Genomic DNA, 12349 nt, shown 5'->3' with positions numbered 1-12349 from the left:
TTCTAAATCATACACCGTGCTAGCAATGACTCTACAGCCTTCTTAGCAAAACCCGTAGAGGAGAAAAAAATCTCCACTAAATAGTCACTTTTGCTGTAAATTAAGAATATGTTGTGAGCTGTAATTTGCTTACAGTTTCACTGAAAACACATTACAGCTTCTCAAAACCAGATTAATTTGGATCATCTTTAAATATTGGTTAGAATTCAGCATGTTTTCTCAGAGGTGATTTATTTGTTGATACATTGTCAAACAATGGACTTTCTTTCCATTCAAGAATTCAAATCTCGAACAATGGATTTGGTGGAATGTCTTTTTGCCTTCATATTATTGTGTAATAAAGCACTCTGTCAGCAGCATGAACTGAGAATGTATGTAATTAAATCCCCACATTGCATTCAATATCTTGTTTGACATCTTTTTCTAATCCAATTATACTTAATATGAGAGTCTTTGCAGAAAGCAAATGTTGAACTCATTTTTTATTTTTTTCTAGATCATTATTTTGTCTGTAACAACTACACCTGAAATAAATGTTAATCAGTAAGTTTTTTCTCTTAAAAAAGTATGGAAAGCAAACATTGATTTATAAAGATATGCAGATTTAAAATGTGTGGTTTGTATTCGCTGGTCATCGACAACCATGTAACTATGAACATTTGAAGTGCATGCTGCATCAGATTTTTGATTACCCACAATGACTTCAAGTAGCTGGTAGTCGTGGTACAACCATGTTAGCTAGAAACTGGAGTCTGGTGTTTGAGTCAGAAATGAGGTACCAACTTGTGCCGGTGGTGCTCAGTGATATGGAACATTTCATTTTTCAAGCAGACGCAAGAACCTGGGAGACTGGGAATTGGCTGGATGGTCACACTTCAGCTGATCCTTCAGCTATTCCTGGGTAAGTTTCTCTTATTATTCCAAATACTAGAGACATAATCCCAAATTGTAGCTTTTAATTCCATCTGAAAATATGAACTAATTGGCATTTTCTAGGGGAAGTCCAATTTCTTTTTTTTTTTTTAAGTGACACTATCGGGTAGAACTGTTGTAGATATATATTGAGATTGTCCACTTCCATTCAATGAATGTTCTCATTGTAATAAACAATCCTTCTCAACATGAGGCTAAGATTTTAAACCTCTTTTAAATTTAGCAGACAGTCATTGAAAATCATTGCTCTCTTGTATAATACATATAATATATATTTGTAATTCCAGTATAATTTATTGGTGAACAAGATGAAAAGATAGACAATGAGACTTTTGCAGTTCTCAATGGACTTTTAAACATAATTACATGTTCAGTTCCCATTTATGCTCCTTCTAAGGTAAAGGACACATCAGGCGTGTCTGTGAACTAATTTTTCAATGCTTTCAATGTAGGATTCACAGTCTATGCTTAGCTGCAATGTTGGCTAAGTACTAAGAGTTTTCCACCTCGATTATGCTTCACCCATAACTTAGAGGTGAAATTAATGCTAACTTGCGCTTACAACTCTACTTGCATGACAAATATTTGTATGCACAGTAGACATGCTTATTGATTCCATGTAATTAGGGATGACTCAGCACGGAACGTGGAGGTTAAGCAATGATCAGGTGAAGTAAAGAAGAAACATATAACTATTGTATAATATACTACTTAATGCTGATCTCTAAATTATTTGCCATCATCTATTACTGAAGGCAGGTTAACTGATGAGGGGAACTATTGACCTGTTTTACTCTCATGATGGTTATGTTTCTTCATTCAGTGTAAATTATAGATTTTAAGAGGTTTGGAAGTCTATGTGATTCAATAATTACTAGTTTGCTACATAATTGTTAAATAATGCAGGAAATACAGAATTGCAGCCCGCAGAATATTGGCATCTATGAAGCCCTCAGATGAAATCTGGAAAAGGAGCTTTTCATTGAGGCTCTCCTGTTGCTGCATGACAAGTCAATATATTTAGACAGCTTCAGTGTGAGGTCTTGCTTTTGGAAGAGTCATCTGTGAACAAAATTTTGTCTTTATCTGTATGCAGCCAGGGATTTCTTTAAACACTTGAGTCAAGAACTGCGCCTTAACTTGTTTCTTTGCACTCCACATGTCAAAGTCTATAAAATGAACCTGGGAAGATAGACCAGGCAAGAGCTGGGGTATGCTCCACTCAGAACCTGAACTTGACAAGTAGAGAGCAGAATTTGGTAAGTCCTTATTCCTTGGTTCAAAGCCAGCCTTTGAGAATCCCTTATGTGGAAAACACTTCTGAGCACAGTGCTATTACATAGAAGTCTTCATCTGTGAAGGGTTTTGACAGAAAAAAATAAATCCCTATAGAGTTTCCTATTTGACCTCCTTTACAGTTTTCAGTTTGGGGCAGAGCAGAAGCTGCCTTGGTAAACAATAAGTTCCATTCAGGGACTTGGATAGAGTCACTCAGAAGCAGTTGGATTTCTTTATTGATGATGGTAACATTGAATTAAAATAACATTGAATTGATAATACTGAATTAAAATAACCTAGTGTTTTGGATAGATTGAGTGAACTGGTTTATTATTTTCCTAGGTTAAAGGACAAATACTTTGCTGATGTTGCCCATACATAAGAACTAGTGGCTATTATTTATAAAACCCAAAGAATGAAAAAGCGTGAACGCCTCATTAAACCTGAAGAGAAGAGGAGAAGGAAAAGACTACCTTTTTTTCTTGTGCAGTATTTGTTTTGTCTAGCTGATGCTAGATGACTGAGCTCACTAAGGAACCAAATCCTAGCTGCTGAGTGCTGATACCCTAATAGTTCTCTGCTGCCTAGTCGCAGAGAGTCTATCACTCTTTTCACACACCTTCTGTCAAAAAGTGAAGTTATAAATTGTAACTAAGCCCCAGGAGATAAAAGCAGATAGCTGGCCAGTATCTGCAGTTGTATTTATCCTCTTGGTGGGAATGCGTTTGTGGGCTCATGGAAACACATACTCATGAGGAGTAATTTCAGAATCATGGTGGGAAAAGCACAGGCTAAGAAAAGATCACCAAAGAAGCTACCAGGTAGTAGCAGATGGACTGCAGTTTGCTTTTGTATCTTCCTAGCCTCAAATCTGAGTTATTCTACAGCTCTCAGGCCAAAACCTATACTTTCTACCCATATATAGTCCCTGTACAAACTGGATTTTCCTGTAAAGACTGAGTGACCACAGCATCTGACTGTGTTCATGTTACAAACCACAAGATTATAACATTGTCATCTATACTGTCTACTGCCTGAGTCTGCTTGGATGTTTTTGCCCTTAATAGGTAAGCTCACAAAACACTAGGCAGCGCTGGTAAAGATACCAGAACTGGGTCTGTTGTGAAACAGTACCCCTAGCAATTTAACTCATGATCTTCTTTACAAACATTATTGCATTGAAGATTGTCAAAATCCATTGCAACAGGGCCATCACTTAGTAGGGAGATTCTGACTAACAGGCAGGCAGTCATCACCATCACTCCAGCTAACTGCTTATGGTACTAAAACTGACCATAGTTTTTCTTAACTGGAGTGGGGAAAGACTCATAATGCAGCAGAACTTATCTACATGGAACAGGTTTTGCCAGACACCCCTTATCGTACAAATGCAAAGCCAGCTGCCTAGAAATTACATGAAATTAAATGACATAATGGAACACTCTTTTCCTTTAAATGACAATATTCAGCCAGAAGAAATGGCTATACAATTTGTCACCTACCTGTCTTTTGAACATATGCCTGCTCCAAAACTGCATGGTTTAAGGAACAGAAACCATCTTTACTCAAATATGCAACTCGATACGAACTCCATTCCAAGAGTGAATTACCACATCTGCTAATCTCTCTGCCTTATGCAGCAGCTCCATGCCGGTGAGTATCTCTCCACAGGGCTGGACATTCCAGGCATGACATCACTGGAAATGATGCCAGATTAAATTACACATGGGCAGATGGATAATGCAGAATTCAGCAGATTCTAGACATGAACAAAGTCTTTTTTTTTTTTTGTATCTATGTGTTTAAAACTATATTTTCAACTGAATTCACAAGCAATTACTCTCTCATTCAAGAAATTTTCCACTTAGGGGTGTATATTTACCAGAGGAAAAGATAGGGAGTCAAGAGCTGTCTGTTGAGATCAGGGCTGCATCCATCATTAACTGTGTATGCAAACACAGCTCCTAAAATGTTTGCTACATGCCTTTTTTTTTTTTTTTTTTTAGAAGATGTTTTCTTCACCCCGTGACCTAGAGGTCTCTTTTGCTCCCCTGTAAGCAACAGTATCAAGAAAGTCAGTAAAAAGTGTTTCACGGCAATCTGTTTTCCTAATTTTCAGTGAAGTTTGGACTTCCAGTAACACTTTAGGCTTCATTCTTAGGCTGTCTTAAGGAAAGGGAGGTGACAAAGAGGATTCTTGTGGCAATAAAGTGCCTGAAAGAATTATTTTCAAAATTACAAGGAACTTCACAATGAGATTCTGCTTCTATTAACTTTTAAAATGCTAAAACACATGGTCAGTCTCTCTTAATAGCACTAGCCAGCACAGAGGCACAGGCATAACTGAATCTCCACCCAGCTGCTCCCCACATTGGAAGATCAGGGCTGGTGCTAAACTGGAGCAGATGATCATTTCTAGGGGGAGCAAAGAATATGATCCTAGTTAGCACTTTCACAAAGCAATGTGATTCAGAAAAACACTTTGTACTGCCTTCATCTTTGCCCTGCAGAAGTACCCAAAGGGGACCTGACAACATCTGGCCTAAAGCTTTCAAAGTGAATAGTTACTTTTTTTTTTCTTTTTTCCCCTTTTTAAAAAAATCAAATCTACACATATTCAAACAACTAGAGAGAAGCAAATGGGCATCCAGCCAACGTAAGATCCCAGTAGAAAAACAACTGTGGAGCTACCACATTATCCTTGTGCAGTGCAGATGATGAGAAACCTGTGATTCAGCGCTGTTATTTCTTCCAGAAAAAAATGATCAGTTTTTCACTGTTAGCTTTCTTAGCAATAAAGTGAAGCAAAATATATGAGCAAAATTACTAATTATTGTGTCAAGCAAGTTCTATCACATAATAGCTCCACTGGAATGGTGCGTCAAAGCAAAACATTGTAGATGCATGTTGCATATCCTGTGCCTGTTGCCATTGATGCTACGACAAATGTAAACATTTATGGAACAGCTGAGCACTTTGACAAATATAAATCAGCTTTTCTGAAGAGATAAAATGCTATGTGCTGGCCATAAATAACAGCTCTGCATCATGAAGTTGAGTCTTCAGAGCTGAGAAACGATGATAAGGAAAGCCATGAACAAGATGCTCCATTGGATAAAGTCTGGTTGGAACTAGATGATCTTAAGGTCCTTTCCAACCCTTACTATTCTATGATTCTATGATTCTATCTCTGTGCAAGGACTTCAGTACAACAATAATTCCGATAACAAGGAAATAGATTCAATTTCCCCCACGAAACTGATGACACGTAACATTGGAAATGTTGTTCCTGGTGACCTTGGAAGAGAGGATAGGGACAAAAGCTTTTACAAGCTCAGGAGTGTTGCATCCCGACTAGAAGGAAGTGTGGCAGGAGGGCCAAGAGACCTCCATGGATGGATAAGGAGCTACTTAGAAAACTTAGAGGGGAAAAAAGAAGTTTATAAAAGATGGAAGCGAGGACAGGTGGCCTGGGAAGAATACAGGGGTATTGTCCGGGAAGCTAGGGACCAGGTTAGCAAAGCTAAGGCCCAGAGAGAATTAAATCTGGCAAGGGATGTGAAAGATAACAGGAAAGGCTTCTATAGGTATGCAGGAAATAAAAGACAGACTATGGACAATGTGGGCCCTCTCCGGAAGCTATCGGGAGAACTGGCTACCCTGGATTTGGAGAAGGCTGAGGTTCTTAATAACTTCTTTGCCTCAGTCTTCACTGGCAAATGCTCTGACCACACCACTCAAGTCTTGGAAAGCAGATGCAGGGACTGTGAGAATGAAGACCTTAGGCCCACTGTAGAAGAGGATCAGGTTCGAGACCATCTTAAGAACCTGAACGTGCACAAGTCCATGGGACCTGATGAAATCCATCCGCGGGTCCTGAAGGAGCTAAGCCACTGTCTGTCATATCTGAAAAACCATGGCAGTCAGGTGAAGTTAATGATGACTGGAAGAAGGGAAATATAATCCCCATTTTCAAGAAGGGGAAAATGGAAGACCCAGGGAACTACAGACCAGTCAATCTCACCTCTGTGCCTGGCAAAATCTTGGAGCAGATTCTCCTGGAAAGCATGCTAAGGCACCTGAAAAACAACAAGGTGGTTGGTGACAGCCAACATGGCTTCACTAAGGGGAAATCCTACCAGACCAATTTGGTGGCCTTCTATGATAGGGCTACAGAACTGATGGACAGGGGCAGAGCAGTTGATGTCATCTACCTGGACTTGTGCAAAGTGTTCGACCCTGTCCCTCACAACACCTTGGTCTCTAAAGTGGGATTGAGTGCGCCCTCAGCAAGTTTGCCGATGACACCAAGCTGTGTGGTTCGGTTGATACGCTGGAGGAAAGGGATGCCATCCAGAGGGACCTGGACAAGCTCATGGGGTGGGCCGATGCCAACCTAAAGAAGTTCAACCAAGCTAAGTGCAAGGTCTTACACCTGGGTCGGGGCAATCCCAGGCACTGCTACAGGCTGGGCAGAGAAGAGATTCAGAGCAGCCCTGCAGAAAAGGACTTGGGGGTGTTGGTTGATGAGAAGCTTAACATGAGCCAGCAGTGTGCGCTTGCAGCCCAGAAAGCCAACCGTATCCTGAGCTGCATCAAAAGAAGCGTGACCAGCAGGTCAAAGGAGGTGATCCTGCCCCTCTACTCTGCTCTCGTGAGACCTCACTTGGAGTACTGTGTACAGTTCTGGTGTCCTCAACATAAAAAGGACATGGAGTTGTTGGAGCAAGTCCAGAGGAAGGTCACGGGGATGATAAGAGGGCTGGAGCACCTCCCATATGAAGACAGGCTGAGAGAATTGGGGCTGTTCAGCCTGGAGAAGAGAAGCTGCATGGAGACCTCATAGCAGCCTTCCAGTATCTGAAGGGGGTCTACAAGGATGCTGGGGAGGGACTCTTCCTTAGGGACTGTAGTGGTAGGACAAGGGGTAATGGGTTCAAACTTAAACAGGGGAAGTTTAGATTAGAAATAAGGAAGAAGCTCTTTACAGTGAGGGTGGTGAGGCATTGGAATGGGTTGCCCAAGGAAGTTGTGAATGCTCCATCCCTGGCGGTGTTCAAGGCCAGGTTGGACAGAGCCTTGGGCGACATGGTTTAGTGCAAGGTGTCCCTGCCCATGGCAGGGGAGTTAGAACTAGGTGATCTTAAGGTCCTTTCTAACCCTAACTATTCCATGATTCTATGATTCACTGAAAGAGTAACCTAGCCTTCTTACAGCTCCCATGCCCCTAAAAACCAGATACCTGACAACCAAAATTTATAGAAAGTTTTTTAACGAGCCTTGAGAATGTTGTCTGATAGTGCTTAGAAAAATTTTACAAATCAACCATTTGTGCTGCAGGAGTAATCACGACTTAATACTGAAAGGTGGCCTGAGTCATTCTAAGACACTATATGAGCTGCAACATTTTCAGTCCTTAAGATGAATATATTACAGAAAAAAAAAACCCAACAAACCAACCAAACAACAACAGAAAATCCCCACCTATCTTAAAATGTAATAGCAAGTGCTTAAACTTTTTTGCTTGATCACTGCCATGGAAAGAAAGTTTTGCCACAAAAGCAGCTTCTTTGGATTTCTTTAAATGTAGTTGTCACTGTGGGAATGCAATTAGGTGAAAGAATCCAGAATATTAAAAAAACTTTGGCTAGAATTTTTAAGTCCAATTTAAAAACAACTGAATATATCTTTCCTCTTCCTTCCAGCCCAGATATAATTTAGAAATAACAAACAAGGGTGAACCTAGTGCAAGCTAAGTAACTCAAATGTTGTTTCCTTACCTCATGTTGACTTTACTTTCCTATCCCCATCCAGATTTGGATTTCTAAATAAGTTTTTAAAATAATCCAGGAGAGCTTGGTGGTTTGGCAATAGACAGAAAGATGATGAAGAAAGACTTCTTTGCTCCAGGAGTAGAGACATCTTTTTGCTATATGGTAACTCCTTTAGTTTAGAAAGGAGCAACTGTGAGTAGAACTGGTGAAACAAAGCAAAGGTTTCCAAACATTGTCTCAGCTGTAGTTTGCATACTTTTGTGGATAATTCCTACTCTGAAACTCATGAATAAGTAAAGAATAATAGTTAAAAGAGTAATGGTAGGAGTACAGTGTAGTCTGCAAGAAATACTAAGAGCTAGCCGTGGTCTTATGGGCCAACAAAAAGTTTTAAAAACACCAAAGTGAAGTAACCTACAGGACACTCTTGACAATATTTCCCAGGGTAGTGTCCAAGGTAAATCTTCACTAAGAAAGGCAGATTTCTGTCTGTTTATCTTTGTTTATCTGGTTTCAGGTCAGCTTAATCTTAAGGTGTAGCAACATATCTAGAATAGTCAGTGGTTTTGTCTTTCTCCTATCTGTAGTTTATTGCTTTCCCCATAGCCAAATACAGATGTATCTAGACAGATTTGCAGTATTTTGTCACGATATTTGGTAGCCACAGATGCTACCAAAAGCTTTCCCAGTTGTTTCCCACACTCACATTTTCATGACTGGACATCACTTTGAGTTTTCACCTCTCACTATCTCTTAAGGTGACTTTTTACATTGAGAAATCTATCACTCCAGCCAGGTTTTTCTGACCTGCCAAAAGCAGTTTAGTTGTCATTTTCAGAATATTTTTTTCTATCTATCTTCAAAGGTAGCCTTGAATGGTATTAGGTTCTTAATAATGGTATTAGATATTAGGTCATTTTCTCTCATGTTTGTTGGTAGTCTCTGTTCCCTATGGCAAGAGAATTAAGGAGAAAAGCTTCTAGCTGACTCAATTTAATTTTTTTAAAGTCATAAATCAAATCAATTGCAAATCTTCTCTGCTTAATATGTGCTGCCTGACAAAATTCTTCACATTTCTGAAAAATTTTTTTTCCTATCACACTTCACTTAGCTATCAGTTATCCAGGTAAATTAAATAATAAACTTGACATACATATGAGAATATTTTTTGCAAAGTTAGCCAGGAATTATATTGTACTTCTGTTCTTCCTATGAAAGGAGACCAGTGAAGTCAGCTGAGTCAAGTGCGAGGTCCGTAGAATGACACATCTAAGTGGGAAGTTTCAAGCGCAACTAGGATATGAGCAAGTAACTGCTGTTTCAGCCCTTGGAGTGAACCAGAGAACAGGATGCCACAACTGGTTACCTCTATGAGTAAGAATATTCTGACTGGGCTCTCCCTTTTTCTTAATTTATCACTTTGCTCCCGTTTAGTTCTGTTTATCTTAAGTATGCCGTTACTTCTTTAACTATGTGAGTTAATCCCTTAGTTCTCTCTTTTTTTCTTTTTTTTTTTCCTCTGAAATCTGTTTACTTGCCTTATCCCAAAAATAAGAATTCCAGAAATGAACCCAGTGTTTTCAGGAGAGGCTTTCAGCAGATGTGAACTTATATGGGTCTATAAAAGTCTACGATGATTTCCTCTGCTGAATATCAACACCCAAATATGACAACACTGCTTATTAAAGAAAGTTAGTGAGTTCACACCTCTGCTTTATGATTTTGTTGCAAGAGTAGTCTATTCTTGTCAGACCTTTTTAGTTGCTATTTTGCTTTGCTTGCTAATGAGTAATTTGCTTTTTATGTATGAAGACCTTTTTAATGTCCAGTTTTCTATTACCATTCAGTTGTGTGTGTTCTAGATTATGCTAACACATAGCACTGTCTCACGTTAGCTGAATATAAAATTGAATCACCTTGACTGGGAAATATGGGTTTTAATTAACGGAAAAATATTTCACAAGTTACAACAAGTTTTGTAAACCCTAAGGAAGTTCCCAAGTTTCACAAGCATTAAACCACATTGGATTTGACTTGCCTTTGATCCTGAACCCTTTTTAAGATATATTAGGGATATTTTGATGTCTTTGAAGGCAGAAGACCTAATGCTACTCATGCCACATGGAAGAATGAAAGACAGGGTCACCAGCCCGGTGTCATGTTGTCTTACTTTAGCTGAAGTACCACCTCTTGGTTTTTACATAGCAATGTCTGCAGATTCAAGGCACAGCCATGCCGGTTTCCAAGGAAGCAGCATTCTGCAGAAGTGAAATGATGCATCTCAAGTCACCAAGGTTTCCTGTCTCACAGCTGTAAGACCTCCTGTGGGAAGATCATCCAGTACCTAACCATTCTTGCAGGTGTTAAAACACAATAAGTACATTTGATAGCCATATAATACATATCATAGAAGGAAAATTTGAATTTGTGGAGTATGTAACTAAAAACTAACTTAAAATGAAAGCTATCAGTGTGTAGTTCCTCAGCGCTATCTTTTTGCTTTTGTCTGGCAGGTTAAAGTTTCCTTTTCCATTTAGTGAGCACTTCATTTTGCAGTCTGGCTTCAGCAAGCATGCAAATAAAGGATCCCTTTCTAAATACTGCTCAAGAGGACTGCATGCTGTCCTCACTGCTGCTAACAGCTTCCAGATCTGCCTAATCCAGATGAGTAAAGGAATTCTATGGAGTAGGAAGCTGAGCCTACCAAGAAAGAATTTAGTTCCTGTTTTTACAATTCACTCCAAATATTTTAGAGTTAGCTTCAACAGCCTGATGTGAACATTCGGGAGGCCAAGTTAAAGATCAAGGAGTCCTACGGGTTTCACAATAATTTAAAAAGAAGGGACAGTTACTAAAAGAACAGATGTTTGAAGGTAGGTATATGTCACTAATATGACTTCCAATGGAAGTCTATTTGACCTACAGGTATATCTGATTTTCATCTGACTTATACATCTTGGGTTTCCAGGGTATTACTAGTAACCCTAGTAATACTAGTATTACTAGTAACTAGTAATATGTCAGTATATAAACAATGCACAGGTAAGTAAGTCCCCACAAACTTAGCACAGAATTTGGTAACAGAAGGTTACTTTCCCATAAACCTTCTTCATGGAGCTAATATCTAGTTTAAAGTCCAAATCTACAAAACAAAGCAAGTATAGCCTTAATCCCATTAAGAAATTGATATGAGCATTATCTAAAATGAATAACACTTGATTATTCTGTATGCGGTCATGTTGTTATTTAATAATTAGCAAGCATATTTAGAATGAAACAATTAGGGAGAGTAAGTATGGCAGAAAACCACCCAAATTTATATGAAGTAAAATATAGGATTCAGTGCTGAGGTCCTTATGGCCTTCTCTTTTAAACAAGCAAAAAATCTCAATGAAGGATGTTTCTGTTATATCAGAAAAGGGCACTGCCGTTGAAAATCAGACTTTATCTGTGCTTATTTACCACCAAATTGTTTTTCCAATATGGAGAAATATGTCACTCATTTTCATTCTGATTTTTGTTTAGTGCAATAGTATTATTGATAAGCAATCTATTTTTTTCATATCTCCTAATGTATGCTTTAAGGATAATGCATTAAACCACAGTTCCTTTCATAAGCAGACCTAGCAGAACAAGATGTCTTTGAAAACTATATTTACAAAAGATGTGAGATTGTATTTCTGCCTGTTTCAATATCACATCAGTTGCTGATTTTTTTTCTGGTTATAGCAGATTTTAATTTTCCCTCCTTTTTATGTTTACTCAACTGATAAAGGGAAGATGGCAAGAGCACTCTGTCAGATGGGAAAAGTCAAATTAATGTAGTTTTGAAGGACTGTATCTAGCACCATCTGCCAAAGTGTCCTGTATTGTTAAACGCTAATTTCTATTTAATTACTGCGTGTGAGGGTTTGGGGTTATTCTCCTAAATAGTCTGAAGATCTTTAGAATTTTGAATTTGTACCTTCCAAACATTATTTTTGTGTCTTATGTGTAGCTACAAGTTTTACCAATGGTAATAGAGCAGTGAAGCCAAAGGAGTTCTGATTGACAAAGCTCATTAAAAACAGGAATGTTTGACAAATATTTATTCTTAAGAACTCTTATATGAAATCCAGCCCTGCTGGCTTAAGTAGAACTGTCCCTGGGGTTGCGCCTTGTGGCACATAAAGGTTTATGTCCTTTGGCTTTAATTCTCTAATAAGCTCAGCATAGAGGAAAGCATGTTCCCATAAAAAAAAAAAAAAGAAAAAAGTTGCTCCAGTTTCACTAAGGTTATTTGGTGTGCCTAAGAAGCCGACATTTACCCCAAGCTGACCGTCCTTAAGCAACTTTTCTTCAGTTAAACCCCACCTCAGAAGATT

This window comes from Strigops habroptila, chromosome 2, assembly GCF_004027225.2.
Source record: "Strigops habroptila isolate Jane chromosome 2, bStrHab1.2.pri, whole genome shotgun sequence".
NCBI classification, from domain to species: domain Eukaryota; kingdom Metazoa; phylum Chordata; class Aves; order Psittaciformes; family Psittacidae; genus Strigops; species Strigops habroptila.
The sequence above is the reverse complement of the archived record's forward strand: the minus strand, read 5'-3'. Positions refer to the sequence as shown.